At 37.8% G+C, this 13,392-nt stretch overlaps 1 long non-coding RNA gene across 1 annotated transcript; it reads left to right on the forward strand.

Annotated features, from left to right (window-relative positions):
- The first annotated feature begins 3,810 nt into the window (after window positions 1-3,810).
- On the forward strand, window positions 3,811-4,619 carry LOC108213721 (uncharacterized). The gene is made up of 3 exons (XR_010290539.1): window positions 3,811-3,966; window positions 4,241-4,302; window positions 4,443-4,619. It is a non-coding gene; the product is annotated as an uncharacterized LOC108213721 (long non-coding RNA).
- Window positions 4,620-13,392: the final 8,773 nt, after the last annotated feature.

Consider the following 13,392-nt stretch of genomic DNA (forward strand, 5'->3'; position numbering starts at 1 on the left):
CTAAGTTCCTGCATTTTTTTTTTGAAAAGCTTTAGTGATTTATCTAAAGTTTCCGAGATATCGTTCATTTCACAACCATAAGGAGTGTCTTGTAAGAATGCTTGCTTAGTCGGAAGTTGGAACACCTGTAATCCCACATGCCTAATATGTAATCCATCTACTGGCATTGGTTTCTTGAAAAATCTCATCTTCCTCTGAGTTCCAGACTAGGTAAAATCTCTTTGTTTAGCAAAAACTCAGGTGATAATCTGACAAAAGCACCATAGCTTGGATAAAACTAACTTCATGAAGATGACTAATCCTAATTCTGGCAAACTCTCTCAAAGTATTGCAAGAACATCAATAACTGGTCTTAGGTACAATGACTCAAAGCTCATTTGCATTGTCTTCTTATCAGCTCAGGTACTGGAATTATTTATAACTCTTCCAGTGCACCTGTCAGCCCATGGCCAAACACAAATAATTAAAATCACAAGCTCAAAATGTTTGTTTCAAGAGCAAATATTAGTAGCAATATACCCTAGCTATGTCAAGTTCTTTAGGTAACAGGGTAGCAACTAGCAACAGACAAGACAACTCTAGAGAATATTGATTTGGTACTGAATTGCAAAAAAAGCTAAAATTTATGAGAATATTGAAGATGCTGGCCCTTTTCTATAAATCATTTCTGGTTTAAAAAAATTGTTACACCGTATGAATTGTTGGTTTTTATTTATGAGTAAATTTGTCACGTGCTATACAGAAATTGAAATGGTATGAATAGTATCATTTCTATTTTTTGTGAGGATAGATGAATCTTACTATATTTAACCTATTTGTCTGGTTCTTTTGTTCAACTTTAGTAAATCAGGTAGTGTGACTGATCTTCTCTTAACAAAAATAACAAACCAAAACTTCATTTTAGTCTCAGCTGGTGTAATTATCTTCTGTTACTTGTTGGAATCAAACAAGCTGATTCTGTGGCCAGGGAGATTAATTATAACTAGAGATTTACTGTTTTTCAAGAAAAATATGTGATTGAGAAAAAAAATTTAACTGTTTTCATATAAAAGTTGCAGTCTGGGTTAAGTTAGACCATGATCCCCGTGTTTGGCCGATATGATCCCCAGGTTAACTTTTTGATCTGAATGGTCATATGCTTAGTGAACTTTATCAGATTATGTTTGTTGATTACCATTATCTGAATCGGTGAAATGGTGCAGTAAGGTCAGTTTGTCTGTAGTAAGAGATCTATATACCCACTTAGGCACTTACACAAAATCTTAGCAGTATATTTGTCACAAACTTAAAGAAACTATGTAAACAGGCAGTTAATACACTGCTAATTTATTACTAATATCTTGTATAAAGTGAAAAGTAAGTACTCAATCAAATTCGTCTTTTGTTTTTATTTATAATGTGAAGTAAGATCCAAGGAAATTAATCCCCTGTAAATTGCTCTATGCCTGCATGAACTTTTTCATAGCAGAAACCTATATATATACATGTACTTTATACAAAGAGAGACAAATGGATTAATTAAAATAAGAAACTTTAGACTTCATGACTCTTTAGTTTACTAAGTTTTTTCAGAGGAGTTATATGATATAAAAGATATGATCATCAATTGCTATATACGGTGATATAAATTTTTAATTATTGCAGGCAATTGCGGAGGCAACTAAGGATGTCACCGATGGTGAGAGTTCGGAGAATGACATTGATGGGGATGTCGGGATGATGATGGTGATGGCGATGAGGAAGATTGAAGTGAAGCTACCTAGCTAGATGCATTATTGGTAGGGATGCTAATTTTGTTAAAACATTGCTTTTGGCTTTTGATTGTTCAGCTGTAATGTATATGATTGTTGGCTTTTGTTGGCTTTTGGGTGATTGTTCAGCTGTAACATTTATGTCGTACTGAATTTTATAACTGTTCTTGTTTAAATATATGAATGCTTGTTGGCTTTTAAATTGTGTCGTACTGAATTTTGATGGATTGTGATTCTTGATTTTGGTTTTGAAATTGGATATTGTATGTGCATTGTTGGTTTGGTAAAATAACAGGGATATGGTATAGTTTACAATGTAAATACTGCATTTTTTTGAAATTTTATCTCCAGAAAACCGACCAAATTTGCTCATTTCCGACCAAGAATGGTAAAAAAAAACCCAGAAAACCGACTAGATGTATATATTTCCGACGAAATTCATATCTTAAAACCCAGAAAAACGACCAACTCATTTCTGACCAACTCATTTCCGACCATATGTATGCAATTTGGGTGGTCGGTTTTAGACCAGAAGCTTCCCCAATGGACCTGAAAAGCCATTTCTGACCAACTCATTTTCGACCACTGTGTGGTCGGTTTTAGACCAGAAGCTCATCCAATGGGCCCTGAAAAGGCATTTCCGACCAACTCATTTCCGACCACTGTGTGGTCGGTTTTAGACCAGAAGCTCATCCAATGGGCCCTGAAAAGGCATTTCCGACCGACTCATTTCCGACCACAATGTGATCGTTTTTACAACTGGGCCCCACAGCTGAGCCCTGAACTTCTTTACCGACCAACACATTTCCGACCGTCATTGGTCGGTTTTGAGGCAATCCACGTGTATGACACGTCAACGGTGGGCCAGATTTATCTGATACAATCCACGTGTAAATGGACATGGAAACACATTTCCGACCGACAGAAGCGGTCGGTTTTATAACTCATTTCGGACCGATACGTCATTTCCGACTCGGTTTAAAGGGACCGACGTGGTCGGTCGGTCGGTGGTCGGAAATGACTTCAAAACCGACCGATTTTGCTTATTTCCGATTTTGCTTATTGCTCCAGTGTTGGAGCATTTAAATTGCATAGCCTGGCACTGCCATTTGCATGCCTCTTAGAGGCTTACTAGGGATAGAAAAGGGCTGATAAGCAACAATGGATTGTAAGAGCCTGCCATATATAATATTTTCTATAATAAATATTCATTTCTGGAATAATATAGGAGCCTCCTATATTAATTGGGATGCTCTTCTTTAGTCTTTTGTTTGCTGTCATTTACACAGACAAGATACCAAAGGTAATTATGACGGACAAATAAAATTCAGTTTGTGATCTTATGATGGAGGATTATTCCAGTTTGCTATTATTTGATGGTCTGCTGGCCAATACTCTCCACCCTTCTATAAGGAGGAGTTGTTGCAGCAATTAGGAACAACTTCACAAGGTAAAATTAGCAGTAGTTCCTGTTTTAAATTACCTTGAACTGTATTTTTTTGCCAACATAGGGGTTAAATGTTAAAATATTTGTTCTGTGTTAAAATATAACATTACATTTGCATTGCAAACACTCTATTACTGATTGACAGAAGTACACTGCAGAGCTCTCCATTTTCCGGCTGGCCAAAGAACTTGAAAGAACCCACATGTCCACAAGAGTTTTGGGAACATCCGGTTATGTAGCTCCAGAATATGCGGCTAGAGGTTATCAAGTATCATTCCACATAGTTAGTTGTCAAAAGGGTTCAACATATAGCATATGTTCTTTTGCGGTGTCCACCACTTCCGGACCTACCATGGTTGCTTACCCCTGCATTGAAAGATAATCAGTCTATCTCTTAATTTATACTTAATGTTTGGTTAAAATATTTGTACTTTTTGTTAATAAATTTTATGGCCGTTTAAGATTAGGGCAGAGTAGAAAATCTTGAAAAACCCCTTCAGCATGTGTTTAGATAAGAAATAAATTATAGAGTGTATTGTTTTGTATAGTTGAATTATATATTTTTTAAGCAGGCTGCATGATTTCTTATGACATGGGGGAATGGTGGAGGACGCGTCATCTTGATTATTAGACAAATTCAATCCTATAACTCAGGTCATGTTGGTATGCTACTAAGAGATAAAGCTGGAAGATTTCTGAGAGGAAGAAATCATGCGGTTCAAAAGAACAGCCTCAATGTTTGAAGCATAAACAATTGGGACAGATGAGGTATTTTCTTGGCTTTCTTCTCTCCAAATTAAGGGTGTAATTGTCAAGACTGACTCCCTATAGATGAAGGATATGAATGATGTCTATGCTTAGTATGTTAACAAAAAAACACGTCTGTTGAATTCCTATTTTTGTTGAGTTGCTACAATGAAACATGGTCCGTGTGGAGACTGGTGTCTGATGCTTTCTTTGATGAATAAAGTCTGAATTTTTTTCAAATATAAAGTTATTCCAAGTTTCAAATTATAGTTTTGTTCATTCTGATTAAGCACAGGAAGCTATATTCTGAGTAATTCGGTCAACAGGATAGCATTCTGCAGGCAGCTGCACAAGTAGGTATCGTCTTATAATCTCAACTCATCAATTTCATTATTTTTTTTATGGTGCAAATAACCATTCCGAACTTGAACATTATCCTACAAGCTTTAGACAATGTTTGTTCTAGACAAAGTCACAAGTATTTTAGACCACATCAGGTTTCGGTCGCACGAGGTCCTCATTCTGATCAAGGGTTTAGAGGGAAAGAGGTGCAGACGAAGGGCAAAAATACTTTTGCACCTCCACGGAATGTCAGGTCACTTGGTTATACTAGCAACATCAACACAAAACCTGATGTGGTCGGGGAAGTTGCAGATGAGCAGCCGAATTCTAATGACGAGTTTAGGAAAATGTTGTTGAGAAAAAGAAAGAAGAGAGAAGTAATACCATAATGATGGTCATATAATTCCTCTGGGGTTGAGCTATATGAGATTGCTTGGAGTAGATATTAATAGTTTGACCTCGGTATTCCTAGATTAGCTTTGCACGAAGATGTTATGTTACGTGTGTTAATGTTATCTGATTATTTGGTGCCTCTTACTAATGTGATAAGAAGGTGATTGCCTAATGGAACCAACAAAGACAGAAAATCTTCTAATTACAAAAATTCATATGGATGAATGGATTCTGCTTGGTCCAGACCTACACCATTGATATGAATGTCAATGACTTTTTCATGGGTAAGCATCAGAATTTTATTATTATCTCGGGGAATCTTGAGTGCCGCATCAACAACAAAAGCTTGATCTGATGAAATGTAGATGGTAAAAGAGCCCGAATGACTAAATATAAACTAGAGCATAAAGTAGAAGAGAAAAATAGACGGAGACATGGAGAAAGATAGCTATATTATTTCATTTAAAATAAAATTGATTTTGTAATTTATTATTATTTTTGATATCATCATTAAGAGGATATTAATTTTAATAATTCAAAATATTATCACTTATGCAATTTTGGCTTCATCATTTAAGAGGACATTCTGCTTCCTTATCATGCAATTAATAATTAAGGTTGCGAACGTCTACATCTTTTTTTGGCTACACATAAAAAATCAGCTCATAAAATTCAAAATAATAAAATGCGTAACTATATCTACAGTTTAAATCAGGAATTAGTGTTTATATAATGTCATCCGATTTTAGTTATTTTCAAAGCTCGGTGCATATAACAGACTTCTCCAGTTTTTATTTCTTTTTGTTATTTGTCTTCCTTAAGAGTTTTTATCATTTTTTGAACAAATTTATTTTTATACGCGGAGTGAAGGGATAATGACATAATACGAATGCATATCGAATATTATTGTTCTTTTCCTGAAAAATGTTCCGATGCATCAAATAATCAGATTTATCAAGGGTCCCCGCACGCGAAGCGCGGGCAAAATTCCCTAATATTATTAATGTCAACAAAATAAGAACTCATTTAATTATCAATCAAATAGATAATTTGTAAAAAATTAACAAATTGTATGTATATCTATATGCTTTCACACACTATAACTTATCAAACATTTTAAACAAGTGGTATTGAATTAAGTTGTTATGAGAAAAGTTACCTACAGATCGGGTAAAGTTGGATAGTTGATGGGGGAGATACATCGATGATTTGATGAAGCACTTTCTTCATTGTTTCCTGCCGTATATACAGATAAATTTAGTAAAAAAATATTATATATATCTAACATATAAAACTTGAAATAAAAATATCAAAGATAATTTAATTCTCTTCCGGCAAAAAAATAAAAATACAGTCATATGAAACTAAATTACTAAATTCAGTTTCAATACGGGGTGTAAAAATTTTAAGATACAAATAAATGTAATACATATATGTGAAAACTTCAACAATTGTGAACATACATGACTAGTCATAATAAAAATTTTAATTCTAAAAACTACAAAGTAAAGATGAATCATGTATTTGAATTAAATATTAATTTAGATTTCATTTTAATTTACAATTTTTGAATCGAGATAAGTACAGCTAGCATACTTAAAAAATTAACTCAAAATTAATTCCAATTATAAATTCTAACTAAAAAAAATTGGTTTAATCCACCTACTCATCTAAATCGGAATCGGGGAAGCGCCAGATCTTGAATTTTCCGCAACTATAATAAGAAATAATATGCAAATTAGGTAAAAAAAACAGCTCGACAAAAATCTAGAAAAAGTTTCCTATCGGGATAAAAATCAGCAATCGACCAAAAAAAACGGAACTTTAATTGATTCTGGTCATAAGTTTTAACTAAAATAATTGGTAAGAATATCGTTGCGGTTGTAGATGTCGAGGGGATAGATGGAATTGGGGGTTTGGTTTGCTTGATAAAATGAGATAGGATGAAAGAGATGTTGGGACGGTGTTATTAGGGAGCCGTGTTATGTGAGGGAGGTTAATAAGAAATAATATGGAAGTAGGTTGGGAGCTGAATAAAAAGAGGGGATGAAAGAGATGGTGAGGCGGTGTTATGTTGGGGCGGTGTTATATTGGATCGGTGTTATATGGGGGTAATTTTATCTTGGGGCGGTGTTATGCTGGGGTGTGTTATATTGGGGCGGTATTACGTGCGGGTCAATAAAGAACTAATTTGAAAATATTATAGAAAGGTTGAAGGATGAGTATATTTTATAGAGGGGTTCTAAAGATACAATATGTATATTATGCGTGATAAAAAGAGACAGGATGAAATAGATGTTTAGTCGGTGTTATGTTTGGGCCATGTTATGTACGGTAGTCGACAAAGAAATAATATGATAATATTATTTAAAGATTAAAGGATGAAGAAATTATATAAAGTTATCTCCTATTACTCTTTGAACGAAGAAATGATTTCTTTTGACATATTTCTCTAAATATTTTACAATTACTTAAAATCAGTATTCCCAATTTCTTGTACACTTTTTCCAGTTATAGATAATAATTAATTTAACACCTGAAATTTGAAAAAAAAAGTTTAATTTTTAAAATTAGTTCCATAATAGTATAATTATGAATGATTATTTATCTCTTATATGATAATATTAAAATAATTCATAATATTCAGTGATTATCAGAATATATATATATATATATATATATATATATATATATATATATATATATATATAATTTAATGATTCAAATTTATAATTATATATCACATAATATTGATAAATATGTATTTTATGTATATATTATAATGATATGTTACGGATCTCTGAAGGTATTCAATGTCACCCTATATATGTGTGTGCGTGCATATATAAGTATTATTAGTGATCATATAAACACCAATTTTTAAATATAAACTACAAACAACAAACTTCGTCCCTATTTTACACTTCACTACTGTTTTACGCAAAAATATGAAACTTACACCCGGCCCATGAAAGAAGACCACGATGGACTGACAACTTCGAAATTGGATCGAGCTCCACGTGACCACGCTGGAAATGTGGGCGCGCCTTATCTTCAGGTCGCGCCAAGTTGCTGAAGACTTTTAAATTATGAACATGATTGAAGGGTAGAAGGAGACATATTATGCCCAGGGGACGCCCTTAGGTGTATGTGGGCTCTACTGTTAACTTTTCGAACACTCTACCTTGTAGTCTGAGGAGTTGCCCTCCTTGGGAGATAGAGAATGAAGATTAGAGGAGGCCTTGATCTGTAGTCTGGCGAGTTGTCCTTGTCGGGGAGCTTGTGGAACCTTCTCCAAGATACGCCCTGGAAGGCTCTTTCTCTGTAGTCTGGCGGGTTGTCCCTTTCAGGGAGTAGAGAAGCGTCCTTGAATTTGGGGTAAGACTTGGGTGCTCGAGAGTCTACAAGACCGAAGGCTAGTCCTCATCGTATTGGTCCCTTTTCAGGAGGAAGACAGCAGAAGGGGAAGCCTAATCGAATTAGGTTTCTTAGGAGAAAAGAACTATGTACCAGCTTGATCCCCTATAAATAGGGGTACGTAGGCACAGCGTAGGCATGAATAATTCTTGGGAACAAGAGGCCAGTGAATGGACCCTTAGTTTTCTTTACGATCTTGAACCCTATGCCTACGATCTCAGCCACACCTACTTACATTACCACCACTCTCCGATACGAGTTTCAGAGAGCGGCCATCATCACATATCTTGATTCCGGCGACAACCTCGAATTTTGTTAGCAACCAAATTACTCTGTTAACAAATTGACGCTAAAAGGAGGGGGATTCGAGATCTACATGTAGGAGGAAGGATGTCTCATATATCGTGATGGGGGCTCAATGGAAAAGTCCGTTCAGAAGGGATAGACGACGGGGCTCGATGGCGAAGTCCGTTCAGAATGGAAAGACGACGGGGCTCGATGGAGAAGTTCGTTCAGAGGGGAAAGACAACGGTAAGCATGGTTGTTTTTCGTCGATGTTGAACAAGGCAAGGTTGTGAGGACGAAAGATGAAGGCAAGATCAGAGCGAAGGTTCAAAAAGCCAACACATGAGGGAAGCGTGACTATCGGATCTGAAAACTTTCTAAAGGCTTCGGAAGGAAGCAAGTCCCGGGGCTGACACAATATATCGAGAAGCGCGCCTCCCCCTGACTGGGCGCGCTTGATGGTAAATATTCTTCCGAATACCTGTATGCAATATATTGTATTGGTTGTATCTCTTGCAGGAAGGAAAAATATGTCGAAGCCCGCCTCCCTCTAACCAGGCACGCCTCAAAGTAAATATTCTTCCTGATACTTGTATACAGTATATTGTGTTAGTCATATCCCTTGCAGGAAGGAAGAATATGTCGAAGCGCGCCTCCCTCTGACAGGGCGCGCCTTATGGTAAATATTCTTCCTGATACTTATAAAAAGTATATTGTGTTAGTCGTATCTTTGCAGGAAGGAAGAATGTATACCGCGCCTCCCTCTGACAGAGCGCGCCCTGAGGTAAACATTCTTCTTATTACTAGTATACAATATGTTGTGTTGGTTGAATCCTTTACAGGAGGGAAGAATGTTAGGAAGCGCGCCTTCCCCTGACAGGGCGCGCCTTAAGGTAAAAACTCTCCTTGATACTCGTATACGATATGTTGTTTTAGTTGTATCCTTTGCAGGAGGGAAGAATATATCAAAGCGCACCTCCCCCTGACAGGGCGCGCCCTAAGGTAATATTCTTCCTGACAGTTTTATACAGTATATTGTGTTGCTTCTATCCTTCGCAAGGAGGAGGAATATATCGAGAAGCGCGCTTCCCCCTATCTGGACGCGCCTCCAAGTAAATATTCTTCTTGATACTTTTATACAGTGTATCGTGTTGATTATACCACTTGCAGGAAGAATAATAATCGAAGCGTGCCTCCCCCTGACAGGGCGCGCCCTAAGGTAAATATTCTTCTTGATGCTCGTATACGATTTATTGTGGATTGTATCCCATGCAGGAAGATAGTATGTTAGGAGGAACGACTCCTTCTAACATGGCACACCTTAGGCACAGACGCGCTTCACTTCAATTTCATGGATGCTCAAATCAACCACACAACTCGACAACAGACATCAGCGAATCCTTTTGCTCCGACATCGTCAAATCTTCTCACCTCTTCATCAGCAAATCCTCTTGCTCCGACATCGTCAACCCTTGTCACCTCGTCATTAGCAAATCATCTGGCTCTGACATCGTCAGCTCTTCTCACCTCTTCATCAGTAAATCCTCTTGCTCCAATCGACATCGACGGCTCTTTTCGCCTCTTTATCAACAAATCCTCTTGCTCCGACATCGTCATCTCTTCTCGCCTCTTCATCATCAAATCCTGTTGCTCCAACATCATCAGCTCTTCTCGCATCTTCCTAAAAGAATCTTCTTGATCCGGGGAACACTCCGTGTACAACGATTCTTCAACCCAACAAGGATCGGTATAATCAACATCGACAAATCTCAGGAGGATCTTGACATGTCACTCCCAATCAAGCCCTCCCACCATTCTTTGCCAAAGTAATCAAGACTCCTTCACCCGCCAAGAAAACAACATCAGATCTGAAGTACCATGGCTCGAAGAATCTAGAAGGCCCATTACCGGTTCTAGACAACAAACAAATATAATCCACCAACGACAATTTCGGCCGACATCAAACAGAAAGAAGGGGAAAACTCTCCACACTTACTCTAAACACTTCAAGTGAACAATCTTCAAACGTCAGAGGGGCAACATGCAAGACATTACAATTTCCTACTTACAGTTCTCAAGGGTGAAGCATATAAGGAGGTGGAACAAAATCCTTGGCTGAAAGCAAAGTTAGGAGCTAGGGATAACGCGAAAGAAAGAAAACAGGGCGCGCCATGAGGTAAATACTAACCTTATTATTTTTCTAAATAAATTTTGTATATGTGTAATTGTGTATAGAGACACGTCCAACACTTCAGCCTTCAAGATTCAGAGTGAATATATGTCACAACACATCTTGGGAACTCCATCTTCGCCCCACTGTCTTCGTCAATCTCCAATAGTCTTCAGATAGATGATCTTCAGCTTTCAATGGCACATCCACACATCTACCAAGTCGTACTTCATTCATCCCGTAAGCATCTTCATCCATCATGATTTTCAACTGTCAACGACTTGCTCTACATGTCATCCGCTTAAGACCCAGACCTACTCTGGGCCACGTCATCACATCAGACCCGCTCTGGCGAACATCTCGTCCAACCAGACTTTCTCTGGGACCTACTCGTCATATTAGACTTGCTCTGGGGTTTATTCATCGGACCAGACTTGCTCTGGGGTATAACTCCAACCTGCATCTTCAATACAAATTGGAACCGGGGGCTATTATTTGTTACACCCAAAATTCAACATTAGGCGCGCCTAAACATAGTGCACGCCCAAAGAAAAGAATTAGCTTCAGCGCCCAGATCGCCTATAACTCAAGCGTCTGCCAAACTGAGATCCTTGTCAACAGTAATGAGAAAAATTAGCTTCAGGGCACGCCAAGACATAAGGACACGCCAAGTCCTCAGTTACTCAGGGAATTTTTGATATCATGAACCTACTAAAGCATATGGGAGCAACGACATGACTCAACATAATAACGACAAAACAAGACCAGAAAAGGCATCCTTCCATGGAGGACTATCAAACAACGCCCACATCTAGTTTCAAGATCATCCCGAAGATCAGTCTGATAGGACACATCTATATCACCTTCATTGGTCACGCCTTCACCATCAAGGCGCGCCTCAACTGCGAAAACCTGTTAGAGGAAGGTGTTGGCTGAGGCAGCAGCAGCTTCAAGATCAATTTCCAGCTTCTTCTCTTCTTAGCCTTGGCAGACCTCTATTAGCTCTGGTCTTATACTCTCTCAAGTTGGACTTTTCTTTCTCAGCAGCGTCCAGTTTTCGCTTCAACTCATCCTTCTCTTGGTTGGCGACATCTAGGCTTGCCTTCAAGTTTCTCCGCGTCTGAGGGATTGCAACTCATGTGAAGAAACATGTCAGCTAAGGCGCGCCTACATGCATCCCATGTCATAGTACCTCAGACCTCATTCAATCTCAACACGAGAAGTAGTAGAAAAGAGACCTACACACTCCAGCTTCCCAGCCTTCTTGTGTTTGCTAGCCTTAACGGTTTCTAAGATCCCTTCATCAAGCTCCCATTTAAAGTCAAGCTCGTACTAAGAGACTGGGGGGTGATCCTACGGATTAGAAGAAGGGCATGCCTCATCCTCATCTAAGGCATGGTAGAAGGTACGAGCTTCTTCTTCATCGACATCGACTTCAGCGGAACCTTCTTCGCCTCAGCTTCTTCTTCTTCAGCATCCTCTCTAGCGGAGTTGCCTTCGTCTTCGTCAACTTCTCCTTCGACAGAATCGTCCTCGTCTTCTTCAGGTGAAACATCTACATCGATTCACCTTCTTATTCTTCGGCATTGGCTTCAACGACCTTGTCGTCGTCTCCATCAAGCAAACACTCCCTTCACCTCCATTAAGAAAACACTGCATTCACCTCCGTCAAGCGAAATCATCTTCATCTTCAAACAACTTCTTCAAACGTCGGCTTCAGAGGAATCTCCTTCATTCGATTCAGTTGCACTATTCAGACTCAGCTATAATCCGTCAAGAAAGTCCTAATAGTCAACAACATATGGCGCGCCTAGTTAAGGAACATCAACATCTTCTGCACCGACGAAGAACAACCAAGATAGGACATCCCATAGAATGAAGGCTGTTACGTAGGAAGATTCATTAATGCATCAGGAGATCATAACAATGAAGCGACAAGGAACAATGCAGTTGACGGAAACTGATGGAACCTCATCAGTATGCGGATACTTGACTAGTATCGAGTACTATCAGTATTTAAAGATTAAGTTTGACAAGGGAAGAAAGAAGATTGATACGATATAGCTTCTATATAGAGATATACTTCTGTTTGAGTAAATCAAGTTAGTAATTGTAGAAGCTGTGTACTATATAAACAAATTAGGTCTTACGAAGATGTGAGTAAGGAGTACAAAACGAGTAATATTTTGTGTAACCTAGCAGCTCTTGAGAACATTGTTTTTCTTGAGAGAGTATTGTAACAGTTCTTATATAAATCAATAAGAGCTGAGTTGATTTGAATCATGTTGGTTGTTATTCAATTGCTTATACGACATTCGATTGAACAATAGATAAAATTCCGCTTAAGTTTATTGATCAAATTACGGCCTAAGAAGTGGTATCAGAGAAGGCTGGTTACATACTACCATGAAGATCGAATTATGTTTACAACCAAACAAGAATCACTCAAAATTGTAGTCCTTAACAAAGCTGATTATCCGACCTGGAAAGTCAAGATGATATTGTATCTTAAAGCCGCAGATCCTAAATTCATCGACAGGATTCCTGATGGTCCTGATGTCCTAAAGAAACTGATCCCTCAAGATTGAACGATACCAGAACACTATGCACTACTAGAATTATGCTAATATACATCAGTTAAAAACTGATGTCCCGTATAAGTTCAACTGATGTTACTGTGGGCGATGTTAAAGGTCCCTGTCTTTAACATCAGTTAGTAACTGATGTAAAAGACCACTTATTACATCATTTCCACTTAAAAAACCGATATAATAAATCAATTTTCCAATTTTAACACACTTTTATCTTCTGAATATGATCATAATATTATATTCTAATCT

Source organism: Daucus carota, chromosome 3 (assembly GCF_001625215.2).
Source record: "Daucus carota subsp. sativus chromosome 3, DH1 v3.0, whole genome shotgun sequence".
In the NCBI taxonomy this organism is placed as follows: Eukaryota; Viridiplantae; Streptophyta; class Magnoliopsida; order Apiales; family Apiaceae; genus Daucus; species Daucus carota.